This window comes from Euleptes europaea, chromosome 8 (assembly GCF_029931775.1).
Source record: "Euleptes europaea isolate rEulEur1 chromosome 8, rEulEur1.hap1, whole genome shotgun sequence".
Classification (NCBI taxonomy): domain Eukaryota; kingdom Metazoa; phylum Chordata; class Lepidosauria; order Squamata; family Sphaerodactylidae; genus Euleptes; species Euleptes europaea.
The window spans coordinates 59,923,491-59,945,571 of NC_079319.1; positions in this window are offsets into that span (position 1 = coordinate 59,923,491).

Consider the following 22,081-nt stretch of genomic DNA (forward strand, 5'->3'; position numbering starts at 1 on the left):
TGGAGCAGATAACGGAAACACATTTTCTCCACTCCTGTGGTGCCCTTGATTAGTGCTTTGGTGGGAGATGAGTTTCACTATAATGGGGTCCAACAGGTGTACGAGAACAGAATGGGCTTGTGGCTCAGAAAGCATTATGGAGATCTGCTAATGATATCCTATGGTTCCAAACAGCAGCACTGGAATTTCTCTCATTTGTCATCTCTATAGCAAATATCAAGTGCTTCAAGATCCGCAATTTGAAGATAACTGCTCTCTTCCTTGTTTGCAGCCTGACAAACAAAATTAAAAGCATAAAATATTATACCCATGATAAAGAGGCCCTATGCCAAAACAATGAGAAGTGGATGTGATAACAGTATGTGTTGAGTCTTTTTTTAAAAAAAGGGTTTTGTGCTGTGTGCATTGTTTGTCCAGAGAAATAATATTACTTTGCATTTTGTTTATCTGTGTTTAGCATTTTGCATATTCAGTTTCCACTGAACATAACATTTTTAACAGTTGGGCCCTTCTTTTCTTTTTTCTTTCCTTTCCTTTCCTTTCCTTTCCTTTCCTTTCCTTTCCTTTCCTTTCCTTTCCTTTGTCTTCAGTTCGTATTAGAGGATTTTGTAAATAAAAGAAAAAAGTTTCTATAATTTCCCCTTTATTCTTTCTTTTTCAGAAAGAGCATGCAAATGAACTGAACTGCAAACTCCATCCTGCCTCCCTTTCATAGCATATATAACACTTGAATCATAAAACCATACCATTACATATCATTCACCATTTGCTGGAATAGGAAAGGTGAGCTGGCTGCTCTCACTCAAAGCCACGCGTGGAGAACTGGAACACCATGTGGCTCTTGAAGATCTTCTCCCAGGCTTTTAGAATCCTCCTATCTTTTCATTTCAGCTTTGACTCTTTGGTGCCACAGCTGGAAGGCGAGTAGCCAGTAGCAAAGAACCCTGCCTACCCTTTCCATGATGAAATGCAGGCCAGGTCAAAATGCCTTCAGAAAAGCCCTTTCCTTGTAGTCGGTCAAGAATCCACTCTGCACAAATTCAGATTAAAAGTATTAGTTAACTGGCTTATCTTTCTACACCTCAAACAAAACCTTGCAGACAACTTTTGGGGACATATTTTAGGAGCATCCCACAAGGCCTGAGAACAGCAGGCGTGCAGGATCTGCAGTTCCTTCAAGGACTACTAGGATAAAGGGAGATTCTGGATCTGTTACATTGTTTGAGTCTCAGCACACCAAATTAATGTGTTTGAGTCCAAGAAGCAACTATTCCTAAGCATAATGATTATGTATGCTTGAGAAGAATCTGTAGTGGGTACTCGTCCTCTGGATAGCCATTTAATGCAGAAAGAGAAAGAAGGGTCAAGGATAGTGCATTCACTGTGGAGAAGACAAAACTGCCACTTTAATGCATCAGTCTGTAGTACTCATCCCCATAGATCAATATATTGTGCTTGGAAGAATATGCCCAGCAGCTGACAGAAATAGAATGCTAGACTAGAAGACTTCTAGCCTGATCCTGCAGGGTTCTCTGATTTCCTTAATGCATTTTGTGGCCATAACAAAACATTTCAAGAATCTCTTTTCCACGGGTCTTCCCAAATATATCAACATCAGCCTGAATAAACCGGATAGATATAGAGAGCCAGTGTGGTGTGGTAATTAAGAGCAATGGTTTGGAGCAGTGGACTCTGATATGGAGAACCGGGTTTGATTCCCCACTCCTCCATGTGAGCGGCAGAGGCTAATATGGTGAACTGGATTTGTTTCCCCACTCCTACACGTGAAGCCAGCTGGGTGACCTTGGGTTAGACACACTCTCTCAGCCCCACCTACCTCACAAGGTGTCTGTTGTGGGGAGGGAAAGGGATGGTGATTGTCAGCCAGTTTGATTCTTCCTTAAGCGGCAGAGAAAGTCAGCATATAAAATCCAATTCTTCTTCTTCTATATCAGTCCTCAGACCCTGAGTATGAAATAAAACTGTCCACCTACCCAACACCAGCAAAAATGACTTTAGGCAACAGTTCATTTTTTTTAAAGCATACATCTTGTGCATATTTTTGCATGATTTTAGGATTATTGTAGAAGAACATATCTTTGCTGTCAGAGGGAGGGTGAACTTTCATTTGAAGCTCAATCCATGCTTAAAAGTATATTTAAAAAAACCCAAAACATTTCCAATCATTTCAGGTGACAACACTATGCAAGAGTGGAAAGTTTGATCTAAAATAGGCCTCAGCATTTCACTGGAAAGAGAGCATACACTATGAATTATTCAAGCTTTTTAGTCAACAACCTTTTATACCATCTTCTATCCCAGTTTAGATTCTCAGTACAAGTACTATATTTGTCAAGCATTAACTAAGTTAGCTGCCCAAATCCCACTCAGGTAAAATGTTAAACTGCATCTATACTGTCGTGGTTGTTATTTGTTCCAACTGAATCAAAATGTTCTGAATTAGGAAAAGTTTGGGAAGCCTGAGCTAGTGCTTCACATTTTAGGATTGTCATAAAAATATGAGCAACAGCATAAAAAATGTATTCTATATGCCATGCTATGCAAAAACAGCAGAGCTGACGGCAGGTTGAACGTATGAAACAGCCTGTTACGTTGAATGGCAGCTGCATCAGAAATTGTGTTGCTGTAACACAGTCACATTCCTAGGAAATCTTCTCAGCAAAATCAATAGTGCAATGCTACTATAAAAGGTAAAGGTCCCTAGTTCTTAGGAGGAGAGACTATGAAATCCTGTATTTCTCTTTTAAGGCAAAGGTAGTCCAGTGCAAGCACTGAGTCATTCCTGACCCATGGGGTGACGTCGCATCCCAACGTTTACTAGGCAGACTTTGTTTATGGGGTGGTTTGCCAGTGCCTTCCCCAGTCATCTTCCCTTTCCCCCCAGCAAGCTGGGTACTCATTTTACCAACCTCAGAAGGATGGAAGTCTGAGTCAACCTTGAGCTGGCTACCTGAAACCAACTTCCATTACTCATTTCTGTTTCATTTTTTGAGGCTCTTGGGGCTTTGGGAGAGGCAATTAGCATGCCTTCATTAGGAACAAAGGAAGGAATGCTAATAGTCTTTCCCACAGCATTCTTGCCAGCACAGAAGTCTAACCCCTTTGCCCTCAGCAATAATGTACATGCACCTCTTGCTTGGTAAAGCGCATGGAATCCCACAGTATCTGGTTGATCTGACCCACCCAGGGATGGTAGCTCAGGGTACATATATTCAGCCATGCCTTCCACCAAGACTTTCAGCTTATGGCTTAGGGTTGCCAACCACCATGTAATGGCTGGAGATCTCCCGCTATTACAACCGATCTCCGGTTGATAGAGATCAGTTCACCTGGAGAAAATGGCCGCTTTGGCAATTGGACTCTATGGCATTGAAGTCCCTCCCCTCTCCAAACCCTGCCCTCCTCAGGCTCCGCCCCCCAAATCTCCAGGCATTTCCCAACCTGGAGCTGGCAACTCTATTATGGCTGCCTATTACCTCTCTTGAATCTATACCATGTACTGGTGGTATCGGAGCGATGATGTCAAGAAAGTGCCATCAAGCAGAGTAACTAGATGAGAATGCCAAGCCTCTGCAAAGGCTAAAAAGTTATAGGCTGGGAAGAAAGGTGTAGTTTTTTAGAATCATGCTATCCACCCCACGTTCTGGCCTAAAAGATGAAGATCAGTATCCTGGCACTGGGCACATGTTGTATCGCACAACAGAGCCCAGCAGCCTCAAAAAGCCATAAACCATGGTGACTGCCATGATGAACATGTTGAAAAGCACCAATCTCAACGCAGATCCCTGAGGGATCCCACTGCTCACATCCCGCCATTGGGAGAACTGACAATTGATGCCTACTCTCTGCTTCCTATTTTTTAGCCAGCTCTCAATCCGTAAGAGGACTTGTCCTCTTATCCCATGACTATGAAGTTTGCTTAGCAGTCTTTGGTGGGGGGACTTTGTCAAAAGCCTTTTGGAGATCCAAGTACACAACGTCCACAGGCTCATTCATTTATTGACACTTTCAAAAAACTCTAAAAGGTTAGTGAGACAGGAACTACTTTTACAGACGCCATATTGGGTTTTGCTCAGCAGGGCTTGCCTTTCTGTATGCTTGACAATTCTATCTTTAACAATGCTTTCCATAAATTTACCTGGAACAGACGTTAAGCTAACTGGCCTGTAATTTCCTGGGGGGGGGGGGAACCTTTTTTTATAAATGGGTGTTACATTGGCCATTCTCCGGTCCTCTGGTACAGAGGATGATCTAAGGGACATGTTACATATCAGTGTTAGAAGTTCAGCAATTTCCCATTTGAGTTCTTTAAGAACTCTAGGATGAATACTGTCTGGTCCCTGTGACTTGTTAGTTTGTAGTTTGTCTAGACATTCTAGGACTTCCTGCCTTGTTACCACTATTTGCCCCAGTTCCTCATTCTCCCCTCCCCAAAACCTCTGTTCAGGAGTAGGAATCTACCCTATATCTTCAACAGTGAAGACAGATGAGAAGAATTCATTTAGTTTCTCAGCAATCGCTTTATCCTCCTTTATTGTTCCTTTACTCCTATTGTCATCAAGTGGACCAACTGCTTCCCTAGCTGGTTTCCTACTCCTAATGTATTTAAAGAATTTCTTATGGTTGGTCTTGATGTGTTTAGTGATATGTCCCTCAAAATCTTTTTTTTTTTTTGCATCTCTAATTGTTTGCTTGCATTTCCTTTGCACAAGTTTGTGTTTGCTTTTGTTTGTCTCGTTCAGGCAATACTTCCAGTGTCTGAAGGAAGCCTTTTTTTCTCTAATAGCTTCCTTCACCTTACTCATTAGCCATGTTGGTGACCTCTTGGACTTAATACCACCTTTCCTGACCTGCTGTATACAATCTAGCTAAACCTCTAGTGTTGTGGACTTGAGTAAGCCCCAAGCCTTGCTTCCCTGTCAATAACTCCCCGTCTCTTGAAGCTTCTGCATGGCATTTTACCATGGATATATTAAGCATTTTAGCTGTGTAGCCCAACTTAGTTAATTCAGAATCAAGTCCAACTCCCACTATGTTTTGATAATATCACTCTTCTATTTGAACAGGTAAAGAATTTACATAAAGGTTTGCATTACACCGTAAACATAAAAAACTCAAAAAGGCTGACCTGGCCCTGCTTTCTAAAAACACTTGGTGGGCAGCAGAAAAGGTTGCAAGTGTAGGTTATATTAGCTCTCTTTGTAATTGGCCTGGCCCATATAATTCAGCCTTGATGACAGAAGAATGGCATGAGATCATGCCAAAAGGAGTTGGAGTTTTACCACTCCGTTGATGTATTCATTTGATACTTAGGGGAAGAGTAGGGGATTGTTATACATAGCCAGTCATATTTCTAAAGGACCAAAACAAATCCTATCAGTATTTTCCTGTTGTTGAGCAAAGTTTTTCTTAACTATTCAAGATCTCTCACATTTCATAAAACACTGAGTGTAGTGCTAGATTGATTGTGATGTTCTATACAGTTATTGTACACAATGGATACTGATGATGTAAAGGAATGAAGATCACAGTGAAGGAAGGAAGTAGTGGTGAAAGAAAAAGGAACAGTCAGACTCCCATATCTGTGATTAGAAAGGGAAAGCAGGGACAGAAAAGAAATAGCAAGTCCCTGGAGCTTTCAAGAAAAAGGGCATTGCGAGCGTCCTGACATTTATAATAAATAGCAACATTCATTAATTTAATAATGTAAGTAAAGTGGTTGGTATAAGGTTAACACATGCATCCCTGGCATTAGAAAAGATTAAACAATCCAGGTTAAAAATATGTAAGATTCAACTAATGTGGGCAGTCGTAGACATAAATATTTTCTGGACAGTGCTTGGATGGGAGACCTCATGGGAATCTTGTACATTAATTTGAGCTCTGTGATAGAAATAAGGCAGAATAGTTATTTTGTCAAAGGCTTTCACGGTCAGAGTTCATTGGTTCTTGTAGGTTATCTGGGCTGTGTGACCATGGTCTTGGTGACACTGTCCTTCAGTGTTACTCCAGCTGCTGGCAAAACGTCAGGAAAGAAAATACCAAGACCACGGTCATACAGCCCGGATAACCTACAAGAACCAAATATTATTTTATTTACATTGGTTGGGATGTACTAGAAGTGAGGTCAAGATCTGCAAAAGAACATCTATGGAAAGAGGGTGCTAAGGGGAGGCAGGAAGTGGGGACTGGCTAGAGCTGAAAGGTTCCCTTTACTTATTTATTTAATCATTCACATCCCACTTTTTCTCCTAATGGGGACCCAAAGAAGCTTACAATAAAAAGGAAAAAATGCAACACAAACAGAAAGGGGGAGGCTTCTCAATGAGTGTGCCGTCAAGTCACAGCTCCCTTATTGCGACCCCGTAGGGCAGGGGTGTCAAACATAAGACCCGAGGGCTGGATCTGGCCCCTTGAGAGCTCTTGTCTGGCCTGCGGGACAGCTGAGACAGCCACCCCTCCCCCTCTCGGTCTAGGCGGGTGAGGCATGGCTCAGCCCGAACAAATGTCATTTATGTCTTATCCTGCCCTCGTAACAATTGAGTTTGAAACCCCTGCCATAGGGTTTTCACAGCAAGAGACATTCAGAGGTTGATTGTCATTGCCTGGTATGGATACCCTCCCCAAAATCTGAATCCAAACAATTCCAGGTTTTTTTCCCCAAGTGCTAATTCCTAGTATAATTCCCTAAATTCATAATCTGACTCTCTCCACCAGAGGTCTAAGGTGGTACAACCTATTTGTCATCTCAGGGTACCGCTGCTTCATTGGCCGACATGTCTAGACCCATCTTCATTGATAAGCTGATGAATTCAGCACACTGTCTCTCCTGTCTCTCCTGCAAAGTAGAAAGGATGATCCAGCTTTCAGACCAGATATATGGGAAAGCCTATTCAGAATCTTTAAGCTTTGCCCCTTCAGCAGCTAAATTGTCAAGAACAGTTTGCTGAGATTTAGCACATAAAATATTTGCTTATATGTTATTATAAGAAGAGAAAGGATGAATGGGATGAATGTACTCTTTATCTTTGAACCAGACAAGTGTGCTGTATTTTATTTATTTATTATTTTGATTTCTAGCCCGCCCGCCCTGGCCAAAGCACAGGGAAGTGGGGGGGGGAGGAAAAGATTCATTTATTCAACCACTAGATTGTCTCTGTCTGCAGCAAACATCCATAATACATTCTTTCTTAATGCTCTGCAAGCAGTTGTATGCAGCTAATCCTTTTTGAGGCTATACACCCTTAAACCAAGGTGTTTTTTTTACAAGGCAAATGTTTTTTAAAATACTTGAAATGGGAAAGATCCAAATTTATCACCAGAACTTTATACTTTGGAGAGATAGCTCTAAAAGATGCTTATGTTTTCAGTTTGCTTGGCATACCATTCATTAGCAAGACTTTCATTTCAAGGTTGGGCTACCTCTGATTCATGCTGTAACAGAATGGGGATTTTTTTCCTTGGAGGGAAGTTTTTAAAAAAATAAAAGTAATCATTAAGTGTATTTGTTTTGTGTGAGACAATGAAAAGTCATTTCACAGACGTTCTTGGATGTTTTCAGCTATCTAAAATAATTATTGAAGGATATTCAATTTAGCATAGATGGAAAGAGGAGTAATTTAAGCAAACATTTTCATCAGTGACAAATGGCACGTGCTGGAATGATGGGGGTGGAAGTTTCTGGAAATGACTGTGAAAGTGTTGATTCAAGAAATTAATAGGTTTGTCTCACCTCTGAGTCCTGAGTGATGTCTGCCTACAGTAAAACATGACTAATGTTGTGATGTTCACTACTATGTCTCTGATTAATTGGCATTGCCCATCTGAATAGGGTTGCCAACCTCCAGGGGGTGGCTAGAGATCTCCTGCTATTACAACTTATCTCCAGCCGATAGAGCAGTTCACCTGGAGAAAATGGCAGCTTTGGCAATTGGTCTCTATGGCATCGAAGTCCCTCCCCTCCCCAAACCCTGCTCAGGCTCCACCCCAAAAACCTCCTGCTGGTAGTGAAGAGGGACCTGGCAGCCCTACATCAGAACAATCCTGGAAGCACTTCCCTTGCTCTAAATTGGTTTTATTTACCCACAGTGACATCAGGATGTAGACCAATGTGGTGACTACCTAGCATTGCGATATCATTCTATTTACCACATTTGCCACATGACTGTTGAAAAGCTGTGATTATGCTAGGGGGAAAGGTCCTAAGCAGAAAAAGATGGTGCAGAAACACCAGCAAATAGTAACACTGGTAGTAAGTGGCTTGGGAAAAGGGTAAACATTGACACTGTTCAGGAGATATGAATGCCCTCTACTAGAAATGAAAAGTGACAATGGGGGGGATGTTGTAGAAGTGAAGGCACTAGCGATCACGGGGTGTGGTGGGAAAGCATATGATTCAGGAACCTTGCTAAAATTGAGTAGGCCTGGGTCTAATCAGTGGTTGGACGGCAGACCTTCTATAATCCCATGTATGCCACTAAAAGTTCCAAGTTGGAGGAAATAAATATAATGAAGGTAGAGCTCAGAACATTTCAGTGTAACAAAATATTCAGGGACAACAATGGATAAGATCTCTCTCACTACTAGTGAGATGCTAAGGAAGTCCAAAATGCAGCTTGGTGACACATGAAAACTGTTTGTCTGCATATTAGTAAGATGCTTGTTATTAGTAATTAACAGAGAATTAATGCTGCTCAGATTTATACATCACAACAGGATAAAATTGAGCCAGTACAATAAATATTTCCATACAGCTGGCAAGAACAATCTTTGCATGAGATAAGTGAACTGCTGTGCTGGGGAAAGGTTACATCCCCCTACTTCCCATCTGCTGCCCTTATTACTCAATTACCAGAAGTGATTCTGTAAAATGTTAAAAGCACACACACAGGGAGGGTATATTGCCCTGGCAATTAATTTGAGGTATGTTGTAATGACTGCATGGGATTATTGCTTGCTTCCAGATCCCCAAAGGACTTCACCATTTTTGTTTAGTGATGGTTTTACACAGACGTGTTTTACACAGACACAATACTTTTCTCCTCAGAGCTTAATACAAATGCACAATAATGATTTAGACAGAAAAGGACCAAGCGGCCGGCTGCCTCGAGCTGAAAGTGTGGGGCAGGTTCAGTGTGAGAAGAGCTTTATTGTCAAATAGATTTTCATGTGAAGAACACCACGGGAGCAAGGAGAAAAGATCCATGTTGCACACTCAATTCCATGGGTGGGGGATAGGGTTGTCAACTTCTAGGTAGGTCCTGGAGTTCTCCTAAAATTACAATTCATCTGTAGACTACAGAGATCAGGTCCCCTGGCAGAAATGGTAGTTTCAGAGGGTGGGATCTATAGCCTCATATATCTGCCAAGCCTACTCCCCTCCTCAAACTCTGCCTTCCTCAGACACTGCCTCCAAATGTCCAGGAATTTCCCATGCAGGAGTTGTCAACCCTAGAGAAAAGCTACTTTTAAAATCTGTCTATTATTGCACTTGTTCTATATTATACCAGTTTTATCTTTTGCTAGTTTTGAGTTATTTTCCTTGCAAAGACACAGTGATAGTAGAGTCAGCATATAAACTTGGGTGCTATGTTAAGAAGAAGAAGAAGAAAAAGAAGAGTTGGTTTTTATATGCTGACTTTCTCTACCACTTAAGGAAGAATCAAACCGGCTTATAATCACGTTCCCTTCCCCTCCCCACAATAGACACCCTGTGAGGTAGGTGAGGCTGAGAGTGTGTGACTAGCCCAAGGTCACCCATCTGGCTTCATGTGTAGGGGAAACAAATCCAGTTCACCAGATTAGAGTCCGCCACTCATGTGGAGGAGTGGGGAATCAAACCCGGTTCTCCAGTCCAGACCAGAGTCCACTGCTCCAAACCACTGCTCTTAACCACTACACCACGTTGGCTCTTAAGTTTGCTAAAGGTAACTCCAGCTGAATCCAAAATAAGAGCAGTGGACTCTAATCGGGAGAACCGGGTTTGATTCCCAACTCTTCCACATGAGCAGCAGATGCTAATCTGGTGAATTGTGTTGGTTTCCCTACTCCTGCACATGAAGCCAGATGGGTGACCTTGGGCTAGTCACAGCTCTCTTCCAAAGCATTTCTGATTTTTAAGGGCAAAAGCCCTTAGGAGACCAGGAAAGCACTGCGCCAGCATTGGGTCCCTCCACGCCAGCGTCTGGGCTACTTAAGCCGGCGTTAGTGGTCCCAGTGCTGGCATGGAGGCCCGGACAACAGTCTCCAGCCACCACTGCAGCAGCACCATCCTGGGACGCTGAGGGGGCCCTCCATCAGTGTCCCACCAGAGTAAAGTCCCACTCTGGTGTCCCGGTGTCCCTGCCGTCCCCGCACGCCAAAAGCTCAGGAATGTACTGTTAGAGCTCTCTCAGCCCCACCTACCTCACAGGGTGTCTGTTGTGGGGAGGGGAAAGGAAGGTGATTGTAAGCCGGTTTGATTCTTCCTTAAGTGATGGAGGTAGTTGGCATGTAAAAACGAACAACTCCTCCTCCTCCTCCTCCCCCTCCTCCTCCTCCCCCTCCTCCTCTTCTTCTTCTTCTCCACACAATGTGCAACAGAGGGACTATTTATATGATGATCCTTAGAATACATTATAGAAAACATCCCATTCAATACATATTTAAGAATATGTTTAAATATTCTGCACAGGGATGCTTGATCAACCACTACTTAGCTTGCAGTCTGTTTGTCTGTTGCTATCAAAACAGTCAGCAAACTATTTGCCTTTAATCAAACAATTTGCATATGTTTGATCATGTAAAAAAGGGATTGTGTGTGCCCAATCATATATTACACATCCCATTTACCTTACTATTAGGTTAGCCAACCTCCAGGTGCTGCTGGAGATCTCCCACTATTACAATTTATCTCCAGGGGACAGAAATCAGTTCACCTGGATAAAATGGCTGCTTTGAAATTTGACTCTATTGCATTATACCCCATTGAAGTCTCTCCCCTCTCCAAGCCCTGCCCTTCTCAGGCTCCACCCCCAAAATCTCCAGGTATTTCCCAACCCAGAGTTGGCAATCCTACCTACTATGGCGAGGTGGTTCCCTGTGTTCCTTATGACATCCTGACTCAATAATCATAAAGGGCAAAGAAGGCAAACTATCCCGGCCCACATCAATTCCATAAGTGTTCTCATACTGCCTCATGGGAATTGTAGGCTACTTTCCAACTCATGTGTTCCCTTGGTCAAATTTTTGGTAAACCTTGATTAATAGAGATGACTCAGGGCTTCATGGCTTGTTTTCCTAACTGTTTTTTTTTTTTTTTTTTGTAGTATTCTGTTTATTACAAACATATGCATAGGGCAGGCATTATGTGGATACATAAACTAGTCCATAGGCAGTAGGTGGGACTAATCCCACTCTCAGGACCACACCGTACATTCCTAAAACCGTTCTTCTAATGGAAATGAATTCCTTTTGTTTTCCAATTCCTTTTGCCCATTCCTAGACCCTGGCAAAACGGGCTTAAACCTAATTTGCAGCCTCACACAACCCTGGGTACTTTGAACAGCTTACTGCTCACAATGTCTGCTGTAAACCCCAAATGGGAAGTCTTTTGTTTAGCAAATTATCAGAGCCATATGCATGGAAAGTAACTGAAACATCTTATTTGCAAAGCAAGTGTACACTGATATGACTTTTTAAACGAAGGACCAATCCATCTAAAGCTAAACACATTGAGGCCTCTTGGTTTCGATAGAAGAATAAATCACTTGTTTAATTCCTTTCCACATAAATGAATTGGATTTTAAAGTATTTAGTTTTCCTCTGATAAATGAATGCCTTCGAGCGTATTCCTGAGGGGGGGAGTCAATTAGAGGCGGCGTAACCCCACACCAGCATACGTGCCCCCTTATCATGGTATAAGGGGCACTTATGCTGGTGTGGGGGGCATTCCTGTTGGCGCCAGCTCCCGCCAGCTCAGCCTCTCTGGAAACTAAATCCCAGAAGAGAATGGCAGCGCCAGCATGGGGGGGGGGCATTCCCGGGGTGTTCCCAGGGTTGGAGCTGTCTTTAGTCAGCTTCCTAACCCATTCCAGCTCTGGAATACCCCTCACTGCTGTGGTGGGGCTATGACTCCTTTTTTGGTGTTGCACCCCTGCTGTTCTCAGTGGGGGCATTTCCCCATTTTCTCCTTTTTTATTTTAAAAAAGTCTTTTTTATTCTCCATGGTGGCCGGGAAGCCTCTGAGGAGGCGGCGTGGCTGCACCGCTCCCAGCTGCCATGGATCCAACTCCCCCCACCCCTTCAGGAAGGGGCTGTTAGTTCAATACACTTGCAGTACATAAATGCCAATCCAAACTTTGATCATGTCTCTGCTAGGTGCAAAACAAACTAAATTATAATTCAAATATAAGAGTATAGATCTTTAAAAATAATACCTAAATGCTGGTTTGGTAAAAAGGGAGGGGGAAGGGTTCTAGCCCTTTTCACCTTGACTGACATTCAGGCGAAAGGTTTGTTGGGTTTGTTCAGAAACCTGGGTTTTTTTCCCCTTTCAAAAAAGCAGCAACCTTCAGTAGACATTCAGCAGAACCTGGCAAAGTTTTGATTGAAGAAAGATTGATTCTCTAAAGTTTGAGTGGTCAGACATGCACTGAATTTGCTGTGCTTCATTGCTATATCCCAGAAAGTATTGTCATCCCTGCTATCCTAATGAGCTTATTAGTAAAAGGCTGAAAGGATCACAGATTGTCTATCAAGAAAGTCTGTCAGTCACACAGTGTTCAGAACTCTACTGTGATTTATACGTGTGTCGAGAAGAGAACGGTGGTAAAAAATGAAGCCTTATTGCCTCCCTCCAGCCAATACAACAATGTAAAATGAAATCCATGGTAAAAAGAGTCCCATGTTTCAAGAATAAATTATATTCTAGATGTGGAAGCCATTAAGAATACATATAGAATGTACTTTCCCCTCTGTTTTACTGTTTTCTCTCCTCTTTTGCTGTGCAGGAAATTTGCAGTGCAATCCTATGCAGACATATTCCACTCTACATTTATATAAATCAATGGGTTTTGAGCTGGTGTCACTTTGAATTGGTCTGCACTGTAAATTACCTGCAGAGATCCAACATCAGTGTTGGTTTTTGGTGGATGGGCTGTTGAAAAATAGTTAGTTGCTAGTTTCTCATCACTTGGTAGAAATAGAAACCAACTTTGGTTCTTGTAGGTTATCCGGGCTGTGTGACCGTGGTCTTGGTATTTTCTTTCCTGACGTTTTGCCAGCAGCTGTGGCAGGCATCTTCAGAGGAGTAACACTGAAGGACAGTGTCCTTCAGTGTTACTCCTCTGAAGATGCCTGCCACAGCTGCTGGTGAAACGTCAGGAAAGAAAATACCAAGACCACGGTCACACAGCCCGGATAACCTACAAGAACCAATGAACTCTGACCGTGAAAGCCTTCGACAGAAACCAACTTATTGTTACGTTAAAGTTGCCATTTTCACTAGTTCACTAGTTCCCTCTCCCTCCATGACATTTGGCCTTACTTATCCCAGTACTGATACTCCACATTTCCCTGCATCATCATTATTTGTTGATGGAGGGACACACAGAAATTCATAAAGTTTTAATATATTGACATGAGACAAATTCTGTTAGGTGTTATGGGGGAATGGATGGGTAAAATGAGATGTGTGATGGCTGTTTTGGCAACACCTATATATTTACTAACTAATGTCTTGCTTGGGCCATAGAATACCTCAGTTTGGGTACATACATGTGGAAACATCTTTTTGGACAAAGGAAAAGAAACACAAACATTTGACTGCTTATGATAGGCCTTGATTATGAGGCTGGAAGAAAATGAATTGATATATCCTATAAAGCTCACATTGGGCGAAAACGCACGGTTGCTTTAGCCTCCTTTATTCCCTGTTTCAGCCAGGATTCAGCCAGGATCGAATGTGTGCGTTTCGCCGAAGGTGAGTTCGATCCTGGCTGAAACCGGAAATAAAGGAAGCTAAAGCGACCATGCATTTTCGCCCTTGCTCTTTTCTAACCCTAGTACCATTTACTAACTTTGATTCCAATCTTTTTTCCCCCATCACAGATCAGTACAATTTCTTTAGAAACAGCGTTATTCAAACATACAATAACCTGTTGTGAGGCTTTATTTTTAAATAAGTTTGCACTCCAAGTTTATCACTTTACAGTGCATTCTGGGCGGGGGGACCTCTTAGGACAGGGATGGGGAACCTCAGGCCTGGGGGCCTTATGTGGCCCCCGAGGACATTTTTTGTGGCCCTTGGGAGCTCCGGGGCTCCGCCATGGAGGCATGGAATGGGGGGCCCTCCCTGAGGGTATTCCTGGGGCCACGGCTTGCAGGGGGCTGTGGTGCCCTTTGGATCTCCTGTCGCCGACTGACGGCTGTTGGTCGGCTAGAGGAGGGGGAGGAATGCTTCCCCCAAGGTTGCCCCCTATAGCCACAGCGTGCAGGAATGCCGGGGCACACTGTAAGCCCCTCTTGCTGCCTGTCGGCTGTTGAGCAGTGAGGGGGGGGGAAGAGGCCCACGGCTCCTGGCGGCACAGCATGCACACAGGAGCTGATTGGGCTTCAGGGGGCCTTTTGTGGACTCTGGGGTGGGAAGGGCATGGAGCGTGGGGCCAGATTGCATGGGGCCGGCGTGTGTGTGTGGGGGAAGGCTTTTCTCTCTCTTTCTTTGTCTGTCTCCCTCAGTCCTTTTCTTTCTCTCCCTCTTTCCATTTCTTTCTCCCTCTCTCCTTTTCCTCTTTCTTTGTTTTCCTTCCTTCCTCCCTTGCCGATCGACCGCGGGCTGCGCCTCCCTGGCGCCTCGTTTGCTCGGGCCCACCGCTGGCTACCCTCCCGCCTGGGAGGGGGGAGGCCTGGGGGAGCCCTCCAGGCCTTCCCTGCATGGCCTCCCCTGGGGTTGCCAACCTCCAGGTGGTGGCCAGAGACCTGGCAACCCTAGCCTCTCCCCCCCCACTGGGCGATCTACACCTGGTATGGCCCCTGAATGATGTTATAAATGTGCAAATGGCCCTTGGCAGGAAAAAGGTTCCCCACCCCTGTCTTAGGAGGAGGAGGTGGGACCCCTATGTTGGCGTCCTTGCCACTTACACTGTGCAAACTGGCATGGATGCCAGTGTAGTGCCACTTATGACACACACACCCCAGGATGGTGGCGGCAGTGCTGCCTCGGACATCAGAGCTGCCTCCCACCAGCATTCTCCCGGCACAAGTTCCTGCGCCAATGTCCTGGCAGGCGGTCCCAGGGCATTCTGGAGGGTAGGGGGGGAGCTGCCTTTAGGCAGCTTCCTAACCCCTTTTGTGCCGGGAATACCCCCTTTTACAACAGTGTTGCTGCATCACCTTTTTATTGGGGCAGCAACACTTTTCGCAATGTGGCTTCCCGCCCCCCATTTTCTGTTTTTTTAATAAATAAAATTCCTTCTCCTCCCTTGTGCCGGCTGCAAAACCTCATTGGAGGTGGGGCCACGGTGCCATGGCCACAGCATCCCCTGCTGCCACAGCTCTCAGGAATAGGCTGCTTATTTCCATTTAACACACTCAGATTCTAAACAATACTAAAACCTGAATGTGCATCGTTTGAACATCTTCTCAAACATGAGACAATACTTCCTCTTGCGTGAATTAAAGAGCTCCGATTAAAAACACTCTCTGCCTGCTTAGGAATCTAGTTGTGGCTTCTTGCTAAATAGGTTTTGTTGTTGTTGCAAAAACAGAGAATGAAGCAAGTTTCCATCTGCTTTACCTCCTGTTTTGTTTAGCCACAGATGAAGGCAGCAACTCTACCAAATAGTGATGAAAGGAGCTAGGACTTTGTTTCTTCTCTCCTGTAAAAGGCTAAAGGGATTTGACTGCACATCTGGGGCAGAGCAGATTGCATCCCCATGAAAATATGTCAGCAGTGAATGTGCTTAACCCTGCATTTTAGAGCAGCAGAGTTCTGCCCCATCTGCTATTCAGAGGAATAATGAAGCCCTGTGTGAGATTTTGTTGGGAATATTTGATGCATCTCATTTCAGTTAATTGGAAAATGCCCTCCAAACTTGACCCAATGAAGTATGTGTAAGATGTTCACAGATCCTCTCTGACATATATTAGAGACCTTGCAGATTTCTAAATCTTCAAGCTAGGAGAGATAAAAGTAATATACTTCAGGCCATTCCAGCATGGGAATATTTTCTTTCTTTTCACTTTTCTGTAATGGAAGCATAACGTCTGGATAGAAGAAAGAAATTCTTTATAGGTCATTAAAGTCCTTTAAGAGACAGTGTTTTTTTTCTTCTAGCCACACCACTCATATCAGGTGGAACAAGTGAAATGATATTATTTGCTGGAACATCTGGTTGCTTAAAATGTTATGCAATCTTGAACTGTGCAATGTTGTCTGTGCACACTAGACACAGTAAGGAAGTAAAACAGAACTAGTTGGAATAGAGTCCATGGCCTGTATTTGGTTTGACCTGCAGAAATCTGCAAAAATGGTTGCTTTTCCTTAGCATTTCATGTATTCTGGCAGGGTATGAACTTTTGTGAGCCACAGCACACTTCTTCAGACACCGTTAGCATTTCATGGTTTGTTTAAATATTTATAGACCATCTTTCCCTATGTAGTGGACCTATAGTGGTTTCTAAAAGGATGTTTACCAAGAGTAGCAACGCTAAGAAGAGGGGGGGGGGAACCCATATCTTATTATCATTCACAAAAACATTCCAACTTCATATCCATCCACATAGTCATATCATATCCAGAGGGATCCACCTTGTCCTGTGCTATTTAACAGATACATGAAATCACTAGGAGAGATCATCAGGGGATGGTGGAGTAAGATATCACCAATATGCTGATGACACCCAACTTTACAACTCCTTAACTGTTGAGTCAGGTAGGTCTCTGGAAGTCCTGGAGATGGTAATGGGATAGATAAAGGCTCGTAAACTGAAGCTTGGTTGAGAGGAGACTGAGGTACTGCTGGTCAATGACAACGCTGTTTGAGGATTGAGGAGTCATCCTTTCCTCAAGGGTACTACCCTTGCAGGGGCAGATGCATAGATTGTTGGTGCTTTTGAATCCTGACCTACAGTTAGGGGCATCCTCTCCATGTGTACAGCAAAGAACAAACCCGGGGCAAAAAGGATTATTTAAACCTGTATCCATGACTCCTAGTTTGACACCATAAAGCTCAGATAAATTAAAGATGGGAGACAGGCATTTACCCAGCGAATAACTTTATTACCTTTACCAAGATACAGACTAGACTAGGAGGAATCAGTATGAAAAGGAAACAAAAAGGGCAAGCAATTTATATTATGGAAACCAATACAAAGCAGCTACCTTTGAGTCTAGTAGCACCTTAGAGACCAACAAGATTTGGGGGGCATGAACTTTCATAATCATTTGTTTATTATGGTCAAAGACCAGCTTGTACAAAAAGAAATATAATAAATAATTAAAAACAAAATGTCTGAAATTTGCTTGAATAAAATGTAAGTTTAGTTACATCAACTCTTGGTAAAATAGTCTGTTTAACATGAAAAGTCATTATAACAGCTTCTTCTGCCTTACAGCGCATGCCCTGGCACAGAATCTCGCAACCTGATAGGTAATATCTTTAACAGAATCCTCTAATAATAAATTAGTATAGCTAACTCTGTCTCTATCTGGGAAGCTAGACAAAATTGGATCAATGAGTGTTTTATGTATGTCCTGATAAAATGGGCAGTGTGATAGAACATGTTCAACCGTTTCCACCATTCCAGATTGCCATGGACAGAGGCGGAATTCGTAAGGGAGATGGGCATACCTCCCATCAAGAAGAGCAGATGGAAGGGCATTAAAACGGGCAAAGTGAAGGCTCTCAGATATTTAGGGTGATCTAAGGCATAAAAATAATTTGGGGGAACTGAAAATTTAATACGGTTCTCCACTACTGGGACCGAGTGAGCCCTTGATCTATCATCTTGAAGAGCAGGCATGAACTTTTAAGCTCCCTTCTTTATTCCCAAAAAATCTTGTTGGTCTCCTAGCTGCTACTGGACTACAACCTAGCTATTCTACTGCAGACCAACACAACTACCCTATGAAACTATCTTCATGGAAGGCAATACAAAGGAGTTACTTTGCACAAACCTGATGTGTAGTAGTGTTACTTCAAGCTAGATAACCAATTAAAGCTTTGTTTTACTCCAAATTGTGTTATTCCCACTTGGTCAGGAAGGGATAGGATGCAAATCAAATAAATAAAATAAAATAAAGGTGCAAGGGAGAGTAGTTTATTTGAACTTTTAGGTCTCAATGCATATAGTGATGAGTTTCATCAGGGATCTAATAAAATAAAATTAAAAGAGATTCAACTGCATCAATAAAAATAATACATGATACGTAAATGTTAAAATATTTTGTCATGTCAATCATTATTTAATCTTACAGACTAACTTTTTAATTTTTCTAATTTTTGTAAATTGCAGATGGAAGAGTGGGGCAGCCCATTCCTGAGGGGGGGTGGATCCGTGGCAGCCAGGAGTGGTACAGCCATGCCACCTCCTCAGAGGCACTCCACTAGTCACTCCTCTCCAAGTGGATGAGGAACCATTAACAAACACTCTTTGCGTATGATCTGTCAACCAATTACAGATCCACCTAACAGTAATAGGATCTAAATCACATTTTCCCAACTTGTCAACAAGAATATTTATGGGGAGCCTTATCAAAAGCCTTACTGAAATCAAGATAAACTATGTCTACAGCATTCCCCTGATCCAGCAAGGTAGTAACTTTCTCAAAAAAGGAGATAAGATTAGTCTGACATGACTTGTTCTTGAGAAACCTGCGCTGGCTCTTAGTAATCAGATCATCCTTTCTAAATGCTCAAGGACTGACTGTTTGATGATTTGTTCAAAAACATTTCCCGGTATAGACAGCAAGCTGATGGGTCAGTAGTTACCCGGCTCCTCCTTTCTCCCCTTCTTGAAGATGGGGACAACATTTGCCTGCCTCCAATCTTCTGGCACCTCACCTGTTCTCCAAGAATTCTAAAAAATAATCGACAGAGGCTCAGAAATTACATCTGGTTTGATGTGGTTTGGGTATTTACATGTGGTTTGGGTATTTGACTTGTGGGTATTTGACATGTGGTTTTGATATTTGTCTAGATTGGGAAAAAATCAGGTTCATATCATCATTCTGCTAAGAAATACCCTGAGTGATCTTGGGCCAGCCATTTCCACTCAACCTAATCTAATGCCTAGGGCTGTTGTAAGGGTTAATTGGCCAAGGGTATCATATATGCCACCCTGAGCTACTTGGGAAAAGGGCACAATAAAGTAACTAAATGAAGTACATTAAAACATAACATGTGATTGGTGTGTGTTTTTGGTACTTTGGTTATGGATGCTTAAACAATTGCTGGCTCGGTTCGCATCCTACCTGCCTGTGGCAAATAGCCCAACAAGAGGCCCAGTGCTGTTTATCAGGCCACATTTCACATATATCTTAGTACAGCACAGTCAGAGATGAGAATCCTACTGTCTCCCCTCCCCATGGTCTCTCTTGCCAAATCCAGCAATGCATAACCACTATCTTTGCCAAGGGAGGAATCTCTTTGACTGTTCATTAGGGTGTGATCTGGCCATGTGAACACTTTGACCCCCTTGTGCCCATCCTCCAACGAATCTCTGAAAGGGATTGCATTTTCTGGGGGCAGGGATTAGGAAAATGTAGATATTTCAGCTCAAACCAAAAATATATCATCTGCAGCAATGTTGATTACAAGCATGTCTGAGTATGTTTGTGGTCCTTCACTTTAATGATTGTGCTTGAATGACCAATAGGTCTTAAGAAGAACTACACTAAACCACAATGGCCAAAATATTTAACATTTAATATATTCCCCTGTGTGGTCTTATTGAATCTATTGGATTTGTGAGTGCAGAGGGCTTGGTGATACAGAGCCTCATTTAACCAAACATTAGAAATATGAGATGAAAGTCAAATAAAAAAGATATAATCATGGTAGTACAGCTTGCTTTCATGTTTGAAAATCAAAATGGGTTTTTCTTTCATCCTTTCTGACAAGTTTGATTTTAAGTAATTGTGACATATGGACCTCACTTAATAAATCTAACAATAGGTAATAATAATAATGTCTGGAAAAAGTAAGAAAGGATAAGGAAAAAAATATATCATGCTGGTAACTAAAATTGCATTTAGATATTGGAAAGGCCACCCACTGCTAATAAATGGGTAGAATTTCAAGAAAATCTGCATCACATACAAGTTTTATATTTAGCTGGCATAATTGGGGGGGAATCAAAGCTTTCTAATGTGTATTTTTCAATAGGATGGTTATTTGTATTCAGAGAAGGCATTGCTGAACTCAGGTTCAGCCTTATTAGGCAGCCCAAGGAACAATTTTATCCATAATAACCCATGTTGGGACTTTTCTCTTCCAGCACTGAGGCAATGTTAGCACGAAGCCTCTTTCTCTTATTTCTTTTCAACATTTTTGCCCCTTTTGTCCCCTGCACATTAATGTTACTTTTATGTTTCTGCAGTCCACATGTGGAATTATTAGTGCATAAGCTACACAGTCAGCTGTATTACAGATAGGCTGTGCCATCCTTATGAGAGTTACACCCTTGTAAATCCTTCAATGTCAATGTAACTGTTTAGGATTGCACTGAGGAAGATTTAATTTTGAGTACACTCATGAAGTTGCCTTATACTGAATCAGACCCTTGGTCCATCAAAGTCAGTATTGTCTACTCAGACTGGCAGCAACTCTCCATGGTCTCAGGCAGAGGTCTTGCACATCACCTACTTGCCTGCTCCCTTTAACTGGAGATGCCTGGGATTGAACCTGGGGCCTTCTGCATGCCAAGTAGAATCTCTACTACTGAGCCACAACCCCTTGCAGGTAGGAAGTCCATTCTGCCACATCGAGGCTAGAATATTTATTCCTGTCCAGATACCTTCAGCATCATCTTATATTGTCCAGTATTATGATGGGTCTAGGCTCACGAGTAGAACAGCTGGCAGAGATCACTTACTTAGCAGATGCTCCTCCCTACTCTGTTAAGCAGTGGGCCAGAATGGCCATTCTTGACTAGAACTACAACTGAACAGTTGTATGGTTCATGGCTAAGTTCCCAGCCTCCTGTTTCTAGTCTCAGACCTTCTGCAACGGTCTTTGTATCATCTGTTTGGCAGATGGAGAAAAATGCACATCAGGAATGATGCAATAGCAAGAAAACAAAGAACCAGGCAATACAATTTGGTGGCCATGTTGTATTTTTTATGTGAAGAACAACCAAGTTAGCTTGGTTGAGGACATAAGACCAAGCGGTGCTGGAGAGAATGAACAGCAGGATAAATATGGCACAGTAATTAGGAGAACTGGTAGAGGTACAACAAGCCATAGGTTAAGGTTGCATTGGTGAAAATGAGTTGCTAGAATGCCAGATCTGATCTCTGTGTGTATGTAAAGGAATAGTGGTAACATGATTGATATGAGTAGTGGTCTTGCATAAGGTAAGCCTTCACTTAGTTGATCAGTTGCAGGGGGAAATGACACCTTCAAATAAAAAGGACAGTAAAAGGTGAATATCAAATTATTCGTACCGTATATACTTGGGTATAAGCCGACCCAAGTATAAGCCGAGGTGCCTAATTTCACCCCAAAAATGGGGAAAAATTAGGCACCCACATATAAGCTGAGGGGGAAAAGCACCCCCTTCCCCCCGCAGGCTTACCTGACCGGGCTCCAGGCACGCAGGCAGGCGGCGGCAGCCCCCTCCCTGTGCGCAGGAGGCCCCACAGGGTCAGCTGGCAAGCGGGACTACCGGCCCGGGTGAGGTGGGGGATGGGGGATGGGGGAGGTGGGGGAAGAAATTGCTGCCGCCCAGCAGAAGGCGGGGTGGGATGGGGTGGGGGTGAAGAAACCGCCGCCACGCAGAAGGCGCAATCGTGCAAAAGGCGCGACCATCGAACAAAAGGCGCGATCGGGTGGGGGGGGGAAGAAACCGCCACCGCCACACA